General features: G+C 41.4%; 1 pseudogene; it reads left to right on the top strand.

Annotated features, from left to right (window-relative positions):
* Positions 1 to 2,403, top strand: LOC131308408 (L-type lectin-domain containing receptor kinase IX.1-like; annotated as a pseudogene).
* The last annotated feature ends 3,874 nt before the right edge of the window (positions 2,404 to 6,277 follow it).

The following is a 6,277-nucleotide window of genomic DNA, read 5'->3' as shown; positions in this document are numbered from 1 at the left end:
ACGTAACAGGGCTACGACTGGTGACTTTTTCAACATACGTTTCACTAGTTATGTTATAAAGTGCAAGCTTGAACCAAGTCCAAGTGAACCACAATGACCAATAACCTTTTAAGAATCCATCTCCAATCACCTAAGCTTTCTCTTCTTTCTGTCTCCATGATCACCTCCTTCTTCTTCTTTATGTTAATCCCTTTTGCAACCGCATTGGAATTCAGTTTCTCATCCATAACACGAGACAATTCATGGGCATTCAACTCCATAAACACTACCGGAGATGCTCACATCTCCATCAATGGCATCCAACTCACTCCAGACCCAAATGACTACCCCAACAGTACTTCATCACTCCAACATAAGATCGGCCGCGCAACCTATTTCCAACCCCTTCACTTGTGGGACAGAGCCACGGGAAAAATCACTGACTTCAGCACGAATTTCACCTTCGTGATTCAAGGAGAAAACTACGGCGAAGGGATTACCTTTTTCCTTTCTCCTAATGGTTCTAACATTCCACCGGACTCTGGTGGCGGTGGACTTGGCCTGGTTAATGAGGATGGAACATCTACATTTGTCGCAGTGGAATTCGATACTTATAGAAACACATGGGAACCCAGTACCATATTTCCCATCAATCACGTGGGTATCAATATCAATAAAATGTGGTCTGTGGTAAATGAATATTGGGCGAGTGGTATTAGCGATGGGAGAACAAATGAAGCCCGGATTAAGTATGATTCTAGCACCAAAAACCTTAGTGTTGCATTCACTTTTTTTGAGCATAGTGATGCAGTTTTTCGGAATCTTTATCACGTAGTTGATCTAAGTGCTCATTTGCCAGAATGGGTTGCTATTGGTTTCTCTGGTTCAACAGGGTCGTCCTACGAAAAAAATAGCGTCCAGTCTTGGGAATTTTGAACTGCCCGTTTAGGAAACGATGAGGGAGGAAAAGAGGCCGCGAAAGGGGGGGACAAGACGGGATTGGTGGTGGGATTGAGCGTTGGTTTTGGTGTGTTGATTTTGATTGGTTTGATTTTCTTGGGGTTGTGGAGAAAAAGTAGAGGGAGAAAAAAGGACGAGCCAATACCAATACGAGAACGATCGATGGATGATGAATTCAAAAGGGGCACCGGGGCAAGGAAATTCTCTTATGAGGAATTGGAGATCGCGACAGAAAATTTCTCGGAGGAAAGGAAACTTGGAGCAGGGGGATTTGGCGGGGTTTACAAAGGATTTCTAAAGGAAAGGAATTCCTATGTTGCTGTTAAGAGGGTGTCAAGCGGGCCCAAACAAGGCCTAAAAGAGTACACATCGGAAGTGAAAATCATCAGCCAATTGAGGCACAGGAACTTGGTGCAACTCACAGGTTGGTGCCACGATAAAGGCGAGCTCTTGTTAGTTTATGAGTTCATGCCTAATGGAAGCCTAGACTCTCAGTTATTCAAGGCGAAAAGTTTGTTAACTTGGGATATGAGGTACAAAATCGCGCAAGGCCTAGCCTCAGCATTGTTCTATTTACACGAAGAATGGGAGCAGTGCGTGGTGCATAGGGACATAAAATCGAGCAACGTGATGTTGGATTTGAATTTCAATGCCAAATTGGGAGATTTTGGGCTAGCTAGGCTGGTCGACCACGAGGAACAGGTCGAGACCACCGTTGTGGCGGGGACGAGAGGTTACATGTCTCCAGAGTGTCTTATCACGGGAAAAGCTAGCAGGGAATCAGATGTCTACAGCTTCGGGGTCTTGGCATTGGAAATAGCATGTGGGAGGAGGCCCATTGAGTCCAATGCACAGAAAAATGTGGTCAAAATGGTGGATTGGGTGTGGGAACTGTATGGAAATGGAAAAATTCTGGAGGCGGTTGACCCGAGACTAGGTGACGAATATGATGAAAAGATCATGGAGTGTTTGATGGTTGTTGGTCTTTGGTGTGCGAACCCGGACTGGGTCCTTAGGCCCTCAATCAGGCAAGCCATTCTGGTGCTGAATTTTGAAGCTCCATTGCCTGTGCTTCCGGAGAAAATGCCCGTGCCAACGCCTATTGGTCCTCGGGGAAATTCTTTCGGATCTTATGCTAATTCGTCGTTCTACGCATCCGGGAGCAGCAGTCAAGTACAGTCTTCAAGCTAGAGTGGCAATATATAGCAATAACAGTGTCGCAAAGTCGCTGCCTTCTCATCCTGCTCCTGCCGCTGTTTCGTTTTCCTCTCCCCACGGGATTACAACCTAAGTCGATCTAGTTTGAAATTGTTCCGTTTGTTTCCCGTTGGATGTTGTATTTTCTGTTTTTGTTTATTTTTCTTTTGCATTGTAATATGTTGTATTTTCTGCTTGGTATTGTTGTCATTTTGGGTTTTCGTTTTTCGTGGTTTAAGATGCAATGACAATGAAATGTTAAAAATACTCGACTTTTTCATTCTTGTCGGGAGACAATTTTCGGAAGCAGTTTGCTAGCTGAACAGGTTTTGCGATTTGTCAGGAATGAAAGCAAGCAATATCATGCTTGCGATATCAAAGAACTCATCAGGTGTATTTCACCGGCCCCTAGCTTGTTTCTCGTACTTGAAACTTCAACTGATGTCAAACCTGGCCCTGATATCTTCTGGGCCTTTGGCGAAATTGTAATGGGGACCCTTATGTAATTAGGTTACAAAAATGTAACTCAAATAAATTTTCAAATAAAATTATCATGAGGTTGAAAAAACACAATACACGATAAAATGTTTTTCTAGTTTCAACTTAACTGATTCAGTTCAAAATTGTTGAAGATTATCGGATATGCATCTATCATATCACAGCAGCCCTCATTCTACATGTGCTGCAAATCTGATTAAGATTGGCTCCAATTTAATACAGTCATGCTTGTGGACTTTTGGAGCCCTCATTCACACCCAACTTGGATCAAGCGTGGACAAGAAATAGGGACTGATTTCTGCCTATTTATAGCTATATCCCAGTCTTGATTTTGTATGAGAGAGAGTAGAAATTGAGAGGGGTTAGTTAAAAGTCACTTCTGAGTTTTCTATGGTTGTATTTAGCCGGCCTTGTATTTGCGGAAATAAATATACTTTTTTTTTGATAAGTAATAATGTTTTCGAAAAGATATCAAAAGGTGCCTCCCATGTACAAATTTAAAGAAAGCAAAGGACAAAAGGCTAAAAAAAATAAAAACTACTCCGTCAAGAGAGCCTATACCCAATTCCAAGCACCAAAAAGTCAAAAACATATATTTAACGTGGCAAGAAATTAATTGATCAAGGGAAGGATTGCTCTCCCTCAACTCCCAACTAAATAAATTAGAAAGAGGAAGACTATTAATTTTTGGCAACGACATCACGTTTGTATTATGTATTAAAATACATTGGATCTCGCCCGCCAAATGTTATCATTTCTTCAAGGTTATGATATGCTATAGGCTTGACTCTACAAGTAAAGCTAATAAATCTAACTTGGCTGACAGAATTTCTTATTGGCTAGCTTAAGCTAAAATACAGGACGTAGCAAGGAGTTTAGGCAAAAGGAATTCATTAGTAATTGACATAGGATCACAACGATTAAAAAGAAAGGACCACGGGCATGACGGCATCACAACGAGAAAGCTAGCATCCCAATCAAGTGGACCCCCATCTCCAATAATCATATGCCACCCTAGACTCTAAAAAGTTGGGAAGAAACCAACCAATAGAAACCCAAAACAAAAACAACAAACAAAGAATTACAAGAATAAAGGGAAGAAAACAGGACATGAACTAAAACATGAAACATGTCCATGACGCCCCAACATTATCAGCTTCGGATGCAGGCCCAAAAAAGACTGTTTATTTGACCGGAAAAAAAAGACTAGCTGTTTATTTTCACAGTATTGCTTATATTACGGAAGTACTAAAATGCCATTTGAGGGTTCCATCACAAGGTAGACTTGTCTCTGTAAGAAATATATATGCATGGGTCATGTAATCTGAAAGCTACCAGGTGCCATGGCCGTTGGCACCCCACCCTTGCGCGGAGCTCCGTCCCTGGATTCCGCTCTTTGTCGTTGTCAGTGCACCATGGTATATACAGGTAATTAATTTGCACAAATGTCTGATGCAAAGACTTGACTTGGGAGTTTGGCCATAGATTTCCAGGCGGAAATAACGGCTCCTTTAGGCTGTGCGTGGAGTGCACCTTGAATTTGGGAAGGCAAATCCATAACATCTTCTTTACCATCAACAAATCACTCCACAAATCTTTAATATATCCAAGCTCAGTACAATTTTTTTCGCCGTGTTTTTCTTCAATCACAACTCCATACTCCTCCCTTGCCTTGGTTTCTCGCTACTCTTGAGCAGGGAAAAGAAATCCCATAACTGTATTCCGTGCAAATGATTATATGGAAGTGTGAGTACATTCTAAATCATGACCAACTTATTCCTTCCGGCATTATTCTTCGATATTGTTCATTATGCCAAGGATGGAGCACAGTGAAAGGCTGGTTAGCTTACAGCACTACTGAAATCCACCAGCACTCTCTTAAACTACAATCGGTAATCTTTTCACAGTGTAAAGCTCTGTGCTGAAAATCGCCAAGGAACTCGAAATCCACTAGCGTAGTTTGTTTTTGTTAGTGTTTGAGGTCACCGTAATAACAGGATTTCATGTACAGGGTATATCTAGTGCCTTGTTTTCCTTGTGCTTTATATCAGCAGATTCTGCTATTTCTACATGGAAGTATATGTTGTGTGTGGACTTTCTTGGAAAGCAATTGTCAGCTGGTTACATAGGTACTTGTTATTGCCTAATAACAGTACTGTTTGGAACAACATGAGGTAAAATCGTATTGAAACCAAAACGTTCTTGTTTTCCCTTTCTTTTCTTTGGAAATAAAGTGTAGTCATAAAGTCGTGGAATTCAAAATACAGCACGCCAAACCTAAATGTTGTTGGGATACACCCAAGTGGTGTGGGTGTGTGCTGTAGGGGATAAAACCCCTTGGTCCCCTTTCCCTTTTTGTTGACTGCCTTTCGGCAGTGTGTGTGTGCTGGAGACAGTGAGAGGCAGAGAGAGAGTTGAGCGGAGAGGCTCCCCTTCGGGGGGAGCGGGGCTCCTCGGAAATGCCCGGAGAGACTGTCGGAGAGCCACCGGAGTGAGGGAGAGAGAGAGGAGTGGGGAAGCCGGATTGTGGCTATCCCGGTGAGGTTTTTCATACTTGTATATGTGATTTATACATAATGGAGTTTTCCTCGGATATCTCTCGTTTGTGCTTGGTTTATTTTCGTGCTTGTGCTTGGAGGTGTTAATCGGGATCGGGGTCTCGACCCAACAAATGTCGCGAACAATTCAACTGCCATATCAATCGGAATCATGCAGGTGGCTGGAATTCAAGTCGAAAGATACATCTGGACTTGGAATATACACTCATTGCTGAATTTTTGATATTATTATCTCTTGGAGAATTCTTTGCAGGTTTGAATATTCTCATGCAAGATCATGGCCTGCGATGTACCAGTATTGTGAATCACTTCCCCACCCATTAAATCGTGAGAAAATACCACCCCTGCTATCGCTATTGTTCAACAGTGTAACCACAAATTATTGTTTAATTGAACTGAAAATGAACATAATCATTCAGTTCAATTATTTCAACACTTGAGAAGAGAAATATACAATTTATATCTTCTTCTTTTTTTGTGTGGATAAGTAACTTTTTTGAAAAGATATCAAAGGGATATATACCACCCATGGACAAACGAAAGCAAAGAAAAAATGGCCAAAAAAATGTACTCCATCTAGAGGGCCCATACGCAATTAATCTAAGCACCAAAAATATATATATTTTTTAACATGTCAAGAAATTGATCAGGGAAGGAGCTTTCCCTCGACTCCCAACTAAACAAATTAGAAAGGAGAAGACTCTTAATTTTTGGCAACGACATCTTGTCCGCATTAAAACATCTTGGATTTCTTGCCCGTCAAATGTTACCATTTCTTCAAGTTTATGTTATGCTATTGCTTCGTCGCAACCTAACCTCTTAGAAAGGTTCACACCCTGAGCGGAGGGTTAGGTCGTTGAAAACATATTAACCGGTAAGACCGGAATCATTCCCACAGAGAAAACTTCTTAAGTGAATTTGAAATAGATGTTGTGTAAGAGTTGCGGCGTTCAAGTGGCCAGCTTTGGTATTCGAATTGAATGACGATATTTAAACTTGGAATTTAAACTAGATTAGAGATGGTTGAGTCAAAGAGATTGATTTACCCACGACTTAGCCGTCAAATGGTTCCTTCATCTAACTCA

Source organism: Rhododendron vialii, chromosome 11a (genome assembly GCF_030253575.1).
Source record: "Rhododendron vialii isolate Sample 1 chromosome 11a, ASM3025357v1".
Classification (NCBI taxonomy): Eukaryota; Viridiplantae; Streptophyta; class Magnoliopsida; order Ericales; family Ericaceae; genus Rhododendron; species Rhododendron vialii.
This window is presented reverse-complemented; position numbering and strand designations above follow the sequence as displayed.